Source organism: Triticum dicoccoides, chromosome 5B (assembly GCF_002162155.2).
Source record: "Triticum dicoccoides isolate Atlit2015 ecotype Zavitan chromosome 5B, WEW_v2.0, whole genome shotgun sequence".
Classification (NCBI taxonomy): domain Eukaryota; kingdom Viridiplantae; phylum Streptophyta; class Magnoliopsida; order Poales; family Poaceae; genus Triticum; species Triticum dicoccoides.
Genome location: NC_041389.1, coordinates 678,389,032 through 678,402,022, shown reverse-complemented (window position 1 = coordinate 678,402,022; position 12,991 = coordinate 678,389,032).

Below are 12,991 nucleotides of genomic sequence, written 5' to 3'. Positions count from 1 at the left end.
TTATGAGGGAGAACTAGGGGAACCCCATCGTGAAGATGTGGCTGGCTTTGTTTATATTATTGTTGTAGAAGATCCAAAGAAGGGTTCTGAAGCAAAAATCTCTAGCATACACTTTCCTGTTTTACGCTACTTTGCCATATTTGCTAGTAGATGCTTGATTGGTCGTGGGAATAGTGGAAACTTGAGTGTTCCTAATATGATCATTCTTCAACATGTTTTACTTGGAGACAATAGTTTTAATATGGGTGCCGTCGTTGCTAAACGGCTAACCATTAATCGTACAAAAGGTCCCATATTTGGAGGTATCTATGCTGCACGTCTTGCTAGACATTTTTAGATACCCATTAGGCACCATGAGGAAAAGGAAACAAAACTGCCTCCTCACATTTTAGATTACAAGAGCATGGTAGCACATAAGTTCATTGTTGATAACGAAGATAGGATGCTCTTGTATAAACTCAGATTCGATAAGAAACACTTTGAGATTATTATTTTGCCTGCACCTCTGTTGTTTGATTTGCTTGCAGAAAAATCTCTCATTACACCGGAGAGAGTAGCGGCGGTCCTTGGTATTAAACCAACTTAGGCCAAAAGCCTAAGCTTGGGGGAGTACGTATTTCTAACTGACTTTACATTCATGTTCACACACTAGTCGTCGGTGCTCATACTCTTTCATTGTATTATCCATGTTAGTTTAAATTCCTTTTTCTAGTCTTTTTCTTGTGTGTTTGATAAACCTTGAGAAGAACCAAAAAAATTAGTTAGTTTAATTTCCTTGCTTGTAGTAGAAATTAAAATGAAAACCCAAAAATATTTCTAGTTCTTCTTTTACTTGTTGGGAGCTTTCCCGTGTAAATAGTTTTATTTTATTTTCTTTCCCTTGGGGGTCGAGAAGACCACATTGAAATTGCTTAGTGGCTCTTATATGCATGATTGATTATTTATATTTAGAGTCCATATTACTTGTCTTCTCTCTTGAGTTGAATGCTTGCAGATTCCAGCTTAGTCCAATGCACGTGCACTCTTATTATTATACACTTCATTTGGTCATGCAAGTGAAAGGCAATAATGATGATGTATGATGGACTTATTGGGATGAGAAAAGCTGGTATGAACTCGACCTCTCTTGTTTTTGTAAATATGATGATTCATCGTTCCTGAGTCAGCTATTATGAAGTAAACATATTTGCAATGACATTTAGAGATTATAGTTACTTGTGCCATGCTTGATTAGCTATGAGTTATAATGGTTTGCCTTGCGTGCCAACATGCTATTAGAATGATTATGATGTGATATGATGGGATGGTATCCTCCTTTAAATGAATTGAGTGACTCGACTTGGCACATGTTCACGCATGTAGTTGAATCAAATCAATGCAGCCTTCACGATATTTATGTTCATGGTGGATTATATCCTACTCATGCTTGTACTTGCTGTGAATTAATTTTAATGCATGTTTACGACTGTTGTCCCTCTCTTAGTTGGTCGCTTCCCAGTCTTTTGCTAGCCTTCACCTGTACTAAGCGGGAATACTGCTTGTGCATCCAAACTCCTTAAACCCCAAAGTTGTTCCATATGAGTCCACTATACCTTCCTATATGCGGTATCTACCTGCCGTTCCAAGTAAATTTGTATGTGCCAAACTCCAAACCTTCAAATGAAATGATGTTTTGTATGCTCGAGCAGCTCATGTTACAACTAGTGTTGCCTATATCTTCCATGCTGTGTGTGTTATTCTCAGAGGAGTGGACTCTGCTCCTCATTCACGAGAAAGGGCCGGTAATCAGGATGCCCAGTCCCATGATCCAAAAAGATCAAAGCAAGTCAAATTAATTAAACAAAACTCCCCCAGGGCTGTTGTATGTTGAGGCACTCGTTGTTTCGAGCAAGCCATGGATTGATGCTTGTTGGTGGTTGGGGGAGTATAAACCTTTACCATTCTGTTTGGAAACTGCCTATAATGCATGTAGTATGGAAGATACAGTCATCTCTTAGGTGTTGCGTTGACAGCAAAAGTATGCCGCTCAAAATGTTATTCAATCTCTATTTTTAAAATCGAGCTCTGGCACCTCTACAAATCCCTGCTTCCCTCTGCGAAGGGCCTATCTATTTACTTTTATGTTGAGTCATCACCCTTCTTATTAAAAGCACCCACTGGACAGCACACTGTCATTTGCATTCATTATTATTGGTTTATATTGGGTATGACTTGACTGGATCTCTTTTACCATGAATTACAATGTTTAGTCAGTCCTTGATCTTTAAAGGTGCTTGGCATTTATGTTTTGCGGTCTCAGAAAGGGCTAGCGAGATACCATTTTGTTATATCATGTTATGATTATTTTGATAAAGTGTTGTCATCTGAGTTTTATAATTATGGCTCGCTAGCTGATTATGCTATTGATATGAGTAATTGTGAGACCTTTGTGTTATTGTGAGTATGGTTAGTTCATAATATTTGCTGAAACTTGAATGCTGGCTTTTAATGTTTACAACAACAAGAGCAAACAGAGTTTGTAAAAGTTTTTCTTTTTCACTTTCAGTTTATCAACTGAATTGCTTGAGGACAAGCAAAGGTTTAAGCTTGGGAGAGTTGATACGTCTCCAACGTATCTACTTTTCCAAACACTTTTCCCCTTGTTTTGGACTCTAACTTGCATGATTTGAATGAAACTAACCCGGACTGACGTTGTTTTCAGCAGAACTACCATGATGTTGTTTTATGTGTAGAAAAGAAAAGTTCTCGGAATGACCTGCAAATCCACGGAGGGACTTTTCAGAATTAAAAAGAATTTTTGGCGAAAGAATCAGGGCTAGGGGGCCCAAGGCCTGTCCACGAGACAGGGGGCCCCCCTAGGGCGCGCCCCCCTATCTCGTGGGCCCCCTGGACCTCCTCCGGCCTCAACTCGAACTCCATATATACCGTCTCACGGAGGAAAAAATCAGAGAGAAAGTTGCATCGCATTTTACGATACGGAGCCGTCGCCAAGCCCTAATCTCTCTCGGGAGGGCTGATCTGGAGCCCATTAGGGGCTGTGGAGAGGGGGATTTGTCGCCATCCTCATCATCAACCATCCCCTATCACCAATTTCATGATGCTCACCGCCGTGTGTGAGTAATTCCATCGTAGGCTTGCTGGACGGTGATGGGTTGGATGACATTTACCATGTAATCAAGTTAGTTTTGTTAGGGTTTGATCCCTAGTGTCCACTATGTTCTGAGATTGATGTTGCTATAACTTTGCTATGCTTAATGCTTGTCATTAGGGCCCGAGTGCCATGATTTCAGATCTGAACCTATTATGTTTTCATGAATATATGTGTGTGTTCTTGATCTTATCTTGCAAGTCTATAGTCACCTATTATGTGTTATGATCCGACAACCCCGAAGTGACAATAATCGGGATACTTCTCGGTGATGACCGTAGTTTGAGGAGTTCATGTGTTCACCATGTGTTAATGCTTTGGTCCGGTTCTCTATTAAAAGGAGGCCTTAATATCCCTTAGTTTCCGCTAGGACCCCGCTGCCACGGGAGGGTAGGACAAAAGATGGCATGCAAGTTCTTTTCCATAAGCACATATGACTATTTTCGGAATACATGCCTACATTACATTGATGAACTGGAGCTAGTTCTATATCACCCTATGTTATAACTATTGCATGAGGAATCGCATCCGGCATAATTATCCATCACTGATCCATTGCCTACGAGCTTTTCATATATTGTTTTTGTCTTATTTACTTTTCCGTTGCTACTGTTTCAACTACTACAAAAACCCAAAAACATTTATCTTTACTGTTGCTACTGTTACCATTACTATCATACCACTTTTGCTACTAAATACTTTGCTGCAGATACTAAGTTATCCAGGTGTGGTTGAATTGACAACTCAACTGCTAATACTCAAGAATATTCTTTGGCTCCCCTTGTGTCGAATCAATAAATTTGGGTTGAATACTCTACCCTCGAAAGCTGTTGCGATCCCCTATACTTGTGGATCCTCGAGCTATGCCATGGTGACAGCACCACACACTCGTCAGGAGCAGGCGAACATGCGAGTTGCGGTCATCGTGGCTCGGGAGCTGCTGAGATGCAGGTTGGCGGAGAGCGGCCACGACACCCTTCTAGAACGGGTCAACGAGCTGCTGGATGCTGCATACAGGGGCACGGCACTGTTCTGCACCCTGCCTATGTCGCAAGCCATGGCGGTGGCGCGCGCTCACACCCGCTATGCCTGCACGCCCCCTCTCAGGGCTCCTGGGGAGCCTCTCGACGTCAGCCCGGTCTGCAGCGTCGCCCATATAGCCCCGACCATGTTGCCTCAAGGCGGGGCAAACCTGAGCGGCCTCCCCTGGAGCTGCACTGGGGCACCAGCCCTCAGCCGTCAGGATCTGGTGCTAGGCCCGGAGGACGGCAGCGCGGGGCAACCAGGCAGAGACTCAAGTGTGGCCAGCCCGGAGCCCTACGTACCAACCGCGATGGATCTGTGACAAGCGTCACGGGAGGGCCCCAGACAATCTCCCACACCAGGCTGGGTGCTGGGAGCACACGAAGCCGAGGCCCTCTACGAGGCGCCCCGGAGCTCCACCAACGCCTTCAACGCCAATAGTCACTGGGTCCAGCTCATGCCTCAGGAGCATGATTACACTAACCATGGACCGCAGGTGAACCAATCCACAGCCGCCGTCAGGGCTCCCGGGGTGACGGTCCCACGCAGGTGGGCGGGCTGCCCTGGGAGCAGTGCGGGGGAGCCCAGGGCTAGGGCCTCCCCCGTGCTGCATGGAGCAAGGCGTCGTGCAGAGGTAGGCCCCCCACCGGGGAAGGCGTCGGCGAGTCCTTCCCCCTAGTGGAGGGCCTACGGTCGCCGAGGGCGCCGCCAGTGTCCTCCTTGCCCCTTGGTCTCATCCTGGTTTCCGAACGCCCCAATGGTGGTCGGGGGCGGCGCAGGGCAGGGTCCTTGTCGGGTGACATGAAGCAAGGCCCCGTGCCTATGAAGGTCTCCACTCGTGACACTCTCATGTAATAATGAGTGGGGTTGTACACGCCCCAGAGTCTCCTGAGTGCCCCCCTGGGGCCTCACGGGGGCTCCCACCCACGTCCAAGTGGAAGCACCATGCTCTGCTCTGGCCGTCGACACTGTCCCCCTATGACTATGCCCACGCCCAATGGAAGCACTTAGCTCCACGCTAGTGAGAAGACCAAAAGACTAGCTAGGCGTCGGACGCTGCTATTTGCTTTCGCCCCTCTTTTTGTAACCCAACTTGCCGTGTTCTTGCAATGAATTTGAAATTTCATGTGCTTTCCAAAAGAAAAACGGGGGCAAATTTTCTTGACTTGTGCCGGTTTCTTGCTTTCTGGCTTCATGTTTTAAGTGCGGTACGCGCATGTTGAGCATGTCTGGGCCAGCCCCGAATATGCTAAGGCCCCTCTCGGGGGCCAGAGATGCGACCATCACGCACGTACCTTGTCGTGGTCGGGCAATCGATCCCTCGTGAGGCACTGTAGGACAGGCCAGCAGGCCCCTTAGGAGGCTCAGAACATCGCGAGCACGCGGCAGGTACACCTCAGGAGAAAAGGTGCCGCTGCGGCACCAGGGCCCACTCGAGACCCACGGAGCCAAAGATAAGTCACAACAACTACCTTGCTTTGGAGCTCGCAGGCCTGCTAGGTCACGCTCCAGGCGCTACTTCAAAAGCATTTCATCATCTAATGCATTATAAGGGGCACCCCCTTTCAAAATGCTCTCACAAGGATGTGTCCGAGTTTCTTGTCATACAGGTCAAAGCAAAAAAGAGCACTCTCGTCACAGATGGCGCCCAAAGCTCGGTTGGCTCTGACTCTGAGGTCCTGGAGCATCAAGGCGTGCTCACGCTGCAGCGTCCGGTGGTGATTCGCTTTGTTCGCGGTCTTCTCCGTGAGGGATGCAACATCCTTGATCTGCTGCTGAAGGGAATACAATTCGGCGTGAGCAGAGGCCAAGGCAGACTCGGAAGAGGCCTGAGCTTCCTTGGCGACCCTCTCATGTGTTCTGCAGATTCCAGCTTCACCTTTAGGGTGGTGGTCCTACCCTCGAGCTAGGCTTCCAGCAGCTCCAGCTCTAGGCGATGCTCGTCGGCCAGATCCGCGCGGGCCTTCACCACCTTCTGCTCGACCTCCAGCTGGACCCAGGCCTCTCAGGCGGCGACAGCATCCTCAGCTGTAGCTGCCTGGCACTCCCTCACTTCCAGCTATTCCGAAGCCAGGATATGCTCCACGGCCTCCAGCGCCAGGTCTCCTGGCATCTCAGGAGCTCTGCCTAGTCACGAAGTGCTTCGCCTGGCGACACGGCTAGGAGGGCCTGCCGCGCCTCGATCTCCCGCTTGAGGGCAGCGTTTGAATCCTGGAGCTCCCGCTCTCGCTCTTAGACTTTCTCACAACGGTGGTAAGCGGCCCTGGCCTCCTCCAAGGCATGGGCCCAAGCCTCATGAGAAGTTGCAAGAGAAACCGCAGCACTTGCGTTGGCACGATCGTGATGAAGTTGCCCAAGATTGATGGCGACCTTCAGCTGGTGCCATTCACGCGCCAATTGGAGGTCCTCCATCTCGGGGTGGGTGTCGACGTCAGCGAGCTTTCCACCAAGTCGAATCAGCGCGCGCATCGCCTCGCTGAAAAGCTCGTAGCGGATGGCACTGCACCCGCGTGTGAACTCCAACGCATGGTCGAGCTTGTCTTTTGTCTTGGGAGCTGCCGGAGGGGCGTGGAGCGGCTCGCTTGCCTCCGGCTGGGGGCTGGCTGATGCAGGTCCCCTACCTGAAGACGAAGATGGTCCTGGGGGCGCCTGATCGTCAGCGGCGATCAATGGAGGAGCCGTCGGTACGCCCCCTGTCCCCCGGGCCAGGTTGCGGAAGAATGAGACAGGAGGCTCAAGACCGAGGCCCCCTAGAAGCACACCAGCTGCCGGAGTTGGCCTCATGCCTTGCGCGGGAGCCGAGATCGGCCCGAGGGCTCCTGGAGGTCGCCTCTCCTGAGGCTTCTCTGCCACAAGGATCCTACAGAGCCTTGGCCAGGAAAAAATGTGGCACATAGGGAGTCGCTAAGATAAGGTACTTACTCATCCACGACTGTATACTTCCTATGCTTCAATGGCCGGCAGGCGTCACCGTTGCAGCTCGGAGGCCCCCTCCTCTTGTGGAGTGCTCCAAAATTCAAGCGAGGCTGGCCAGACTTCGCGGCGTGATCCTCAGCATCGAGGGCGCTCGGCCGGGCTTCTGGGGCAGCAGTCTCAGGAGCGCCGAGCGATGCCTCCCCATCGGCTGCTGCCTCGGGTCCGCTCGCCCTGGCGTCATTGTCGTTCACCTCCAAGACGTCAGGTCGCGCCAGCCCCCCGGTGGCCCCCTCAGGAGCTCTCGCCTGGACCTCATGAGTGTCCGCCTCGGAAGCACACGGTGCCGCTCGCTCCTCGTCAGCCGCTCGCCCTCCTATGCCAACACTCGGGGCGCGTGCCACAGGGACAACAAGTAGGGGGACACAAGGATGGGATTCTCGCGAGGCCCATCAAGGCCAGCCGGGCCCAGCCCCCACTCGCCGAAGAGGGGCATATGCCTCATGAACTCCACCTTGTTCGAGTACTGGTACAGGAGGCAGCCCTCCCCTAGGAGTGCGGCTGGCCCTGGCTGCCCGTCAGAAGCCTGAGCACCATACGCAGTGTCTTGGAAGGAAGCGCGGACAACTGGAGCCTCATGGGATCATCGGTGCCGGTGAAGGTCCATGTTGGACGGGAATGACACTGGACCAGGGCGATGCACCACTGGATGAACTCTTGCAACACCATCGGTGCAGTCACCCCAACCTTCTTCAGTCGGGTCCAGACGCGAGCAAGCCTGGGGTCGACAAGCTTCACGTGCCTCCAGCCGGAGCTGGGCACCGCCGGCGCCCGAGGGAGCGGGAGAAGGGGGCTGTGCGGGCCGGCGTCCACGAACAGCCACTGCTTCCGAGACCCCGCCGCATCTGGCAAAAGCTCGAAGTCAATCCCTGATAACCCGAAAGTATAGGGATCAATTGTAGCCTCTTTCGATAAGTAAGAGTGTCGAACCCAGTGAGGAGCTAAAGGCAGAACAGATATTCTCTCAAGTCCTATCGACCACCGATACAACTCTACGCATGCTTAGTGTTTGCTTTACCTAGAACAAGTATGAAATTAGAAGTACTTTGTAGGTGTTGTTGGATAGGTTTGCAAGAATATATAGAGCACGTAAATATAAACTAGGGGCTGTTTAAATAAAGAAGCAATAAAGTTAGTATAGCGAGCGTGCAAAGGTGGTAGTAGGAGTTCTGAAATTGTCCCTAAGCAATTGACTACTTTACTAGACCGATAGCAAGTTTTATGTGGGAGAGGCCACTTCTAGCATGTCATCCTTGACTTGGAATTCTATGAACTTATGATTGGAACTATTAGAAAGCATCTGCAACTACTAACATTCATTAAGGTAAGACCCAACCATAGCATTAAGATATATTGGTCCCCCTTCAATCCCGTATGCATCAATTTCTATGCTAGGTTGAAGTTTCTGTCACTCTTGCCCTCCAATACATAGTCCTATCAACATACAACTAACCCTACGGTGTGATCCACGCGCGCGCTCATATGATGGGCACCAAAGGGCAGCAACATAACCACAAGCAAATTAAACCAATCATAGCAATTCACCAATTACCAAAAGGACAACGAAAATCTACTCAGACATCATAGGATGGCAACACATCATTGGATAATAATATGAAGCATAAAGCGCCATGTTCAAGTAGAGGGTACAGAGGATTGCGGGAGAGTGGACCGCTGAATATAGATGGGGGAAGGTGATGGAGAGGTTGGTGAAGATGATGGAGGTGTTGGTGTAGATCACGGTGATGATGATGGCCCCGGCGGCGTTTCGGTGCCACCGGGAGAGAGGGGGAGAGAGCCCCCCTTCTTCTTCTTCTTCCTTGACCTTCACCTTAGATGGGAGAAGGGTTTCCCCTCTGGTCCATGGTCTCCATGGCATGGGAGGGGCGAGAGCCACTCCGAGATTAGATCTGTCTCTCTGTCTCTCTCTGTTTCTGCGTTCTCAGATTCTGCCCTTTCACCGTTTCTTATATTCCCGGAGATCTGTAACTCCGACTGGATTGAAACCTTCAACATGATTTGTTTCTGGATATTAGCTTTCTTTTGGCAAAAGAAGAGCAACAACTACCTTACGGGGTGTCCATGAGGGTCAGGGGTGTGCCCACCCCCCTGGGGCGTGCCCCTGCCTCATGGGCCCCTCGAGCATTGATTCTTCTTCCCAAAAGTCATAAATATTCCAAAAATATTCTCCATCCGTTTTTATCCCGTTTGGACTCCGTTTGATATGGCTTTTCTGCGAAACAAAAAACATGCAACAAAGAGGAACTGGCACTGGGCACTGGATCAATATGTTAGTCCCAAAATTAGTATAAAAAGTTGCCAAAAGTATATGAGAGTTGTAGAATATTGGCATGGAACAATCAAAAATTATAGATACGACAGAGACGTATCAGCATCCCCAAGCTTAATTGTTGCTCGTCCTCGAGTAGGTAAATGATAAAAAAGATATTTTTTGATGTGAAATGCTACCTAGCATAATCTTGATCATATATCTAATCATGGCATGAATATTAAGACATGATTGGTTCAAAGCAATAGTCTATCATTTGACATTAAGACAATAATACTTCAAGCATGCTAACCAAGCAATTATGTCTTATCAAAATAACATAGCCAAAGAAAGCTTATCCCTACAAAATCATATAGTTTGGCCATGCTTCATTTTTTTTACCATGAAGACTGCAAGGCTTACACCCCACATCATTTTATTAATAAATAACGGGAAGGAATAACAAAGTTCCACAAGAGGGGGAACAAAAACAAAATAAAGAGAAAGAGAAAAGACTATACAGCACTGAAAGAAAGAAACAAAGCTACAAACTAAGAAAGAAAAGATGTTACAACGGGTGTGGATCTTCAAGGAGGCAGAAAATCAATCCATTTGAGTAGATCATCCTTGTATCTGGCCTTGATCCTGTGTGATAGTAGAGTGATATCATGAATGAACCCATTTCTCCATTGCCTAAAAGTTGGATGGACATGTCTGAAAGCCTTGTCATTTCGCACTTTCCAGATATTCCACCAGGCTAGAAAAACCACCTCTACAAAAAGTGGTTTATCAAATTCCTTCCTTGCATGTAAGGCAATTTGTACCATATCATTGCTATTCAACCAGGGTACTTGTAGAAAGTTCCAGATCCTCATACTGAAATTGCACTGGAAGAATAGATGATTCATGTCTTCCAGTACTCAAGTTGGGCAGAGGACACAACTAGGTCCATCATTAATTTTCCAATGTCTTCGCTGAATCATATCTTTGGTGTTTATTCTATCCATAATAACCAACATGCAAAAATTTTAACTGTCATTGTACAGCAGCTTTTCCAAACCCAGCTCAGTAGTGGATTGGCAATGACAGGCTGGTGTACAAACTCATAGAACTTCTTTGCAGAATACTCGCCCTTTTTCCCATGTCTCCAAGTCCACCTATCATCATAAGCATCGTCTAAGTGTCTACCAGACAACATAGTAGCAAGCTGATTGAACTCCCTAAAAGCCAGTTCAGACAAAGGCAAAGAGAACATTTGTTGCAAATTTCCTGCCTGTAGCACTTCCTTAACAGAAAGGTTCTTCTGAAGGCAAAAAGAATGAAGTCGTGGGAATCTTTCCTGCAGAGGGATACAGGAATGCCCAATCTCCCAATGATCAAACCAAAAAAGCACAGAATCTCCTTTGCCAACAGAAACAGATGTTACAGCTCGATATTTGTCCACTAACTTACAAATGTCCCTCCACCAAAAAGAGCCACATAAAGTAGTGTCATGTGGAACTCTTTGATGTAGTAGGAGTCCCACAGTAGGCTGACCCATGGCACATCAGCTTTGTTATAGAATTTATTCAGGGACTTAAGCAACAGAGCATCATTTTGCAATCCCAAATTCAGAATTCCAAGTCCACCCTTCTTCTTGGGTCTGCAGACAAGGGGCCAAGCAGCCAAAGAATGACCCTTTTCCTGACCATATTTCCTCCATAGGCACTGCCTTTGAATCCTTTCTAACTGCTTTAGAATGCCCTTTGGTAATGATAGGCTGCAAAGAAAGAATATGGGCAAAGAAGATATCACTGAATTTACCAACTGTAGTCTACTACCTTGAGGCAAAAACCAGGAACTAGCAGTTAGCCTCCTTTCCATGCAATCCACCAAAGGGAGCAAGTCAACAATTTTTGGTCTAGTAGTTCCAACGGGCAGTCCCAAATAAGTGAAAGGCATAGAGCCTAACTGACAGCCAAAAGAAGCAGCAAGTGTAGAAGCAGCTGAGGCTTCAACATTGATGGGGTACATTGAAGACTTATGGAAGTTAATTTGTAACCCAGTTGCCAGTGAAAAGGAATTGAGCACTACTTTAAGAGTCTCCAACTGAGCTACGTCAGCATTTACAAACAGCAAGGTGTCATCAGCATACTGAACCACATGATAAAAAGGATCATGTGTTGTCAAAGGCAAATCCAGCTGCCTCCTAAGCAGAAGATCATTGATCATGGTTTGTAGAAGGTCAGCTGCAATAACAAAAAGCAAAGGAGAGATAGGATCTCCTTGCTTAACACCACATTTGCACTTGAAATGACTTCCAGGCACACCATTTAACAGAATTGAGGATGTTGCAGAAGTTAACAGTTGCTGAATCCATGTGATCCATTTGCTATCAAACCCCTTGGCCACAAGAATTCTCAAGATTGCCTCATGTTGAATTGAGTCAAAAGTTTTTTCAAAATCAAGCTTAAGCAAAAGAATTGGCTTCCTAGACTGATTGCATTGATGAATATACTCAAAAGTCCATGCAATACAATCCTGAATTGTCCTTGATTTAATGAAGCCATACTGATTCTTATGCACACATTTGGTGATTTCCTCCTGAAACCTATTGGCCGCCAGTTTTGTCAGAAACTTTAAGTCCTATACTTGTCAGAGAGATTGGCCTAAAATCTCCCACACCCTCAGGTGATTGTTTTTTTGGGACTAAACTTATATAAGCTTCATTGAGATTTTCCAGAAATACAGTTCCAGCATGAAACTCATTGACCAACTGAATAAAGTAAGATGAAATAATTGGCCAGCATCTCTTCATAAACAGACCATTAAAACCATCTGGACCAGGTGCTTTATCAATTGGTATTTCTTTTATGACCTTTTCAATCTCATTCAAATGAAAAGGTTTTGTCAGCACCTCAAGACCTTGAATTCTTGGAATTAAAGATAGTATGTCATTCCCCAAAACAATTGGTTTAAGGGTTCCCATTCTTCCTTTGAAAGTTACCAAAAATTCCTTAGAAATCGCCCCATGATCTGAAGAGACTGTCCCATCAGACAAATTCAAGTTAGCAATAGAATTTTTTCTATATCTCTCTGTTGCCATGGCCTGGAAGAATTTTGAGTTCTCTTCTCCCACCTTGATATATCTGATAGTACACCTTTTTCTCCAGTATAAAAACTGCAAATGTAAAAGGTGCTCATGATGCAACTTACATAACTTCTTGAAGTTTATTTCAGGTATGGACAGAGTCCTCGAATCCTCTAAATCATCCAGCCATAAGATTACCCAATTGCACTTTTCAATTAAAGATTTAATGTGTGAAAGCCCCTTCTGCCATTTCTTTAAAGCAAACCTCAATGATTTCAATTTATCCATAATAACTGCAGAGATGTGGAGTTTGTGCGAAGGCTTGCTCCAGGCCTCCCTCACACAATCCATGAAACCAGGCTGATGCACCCAATAGTTTTCAAAACTGAAAATATGAGCTTTAGGAATTGAGGTGCTGATAGAGATAACACAAGGAACATGATCAGACGCTGTTCTCGCAAGAGGAGCCACTTGTGTCATGGGATAATGATTTATCCAGCTAGCAGAA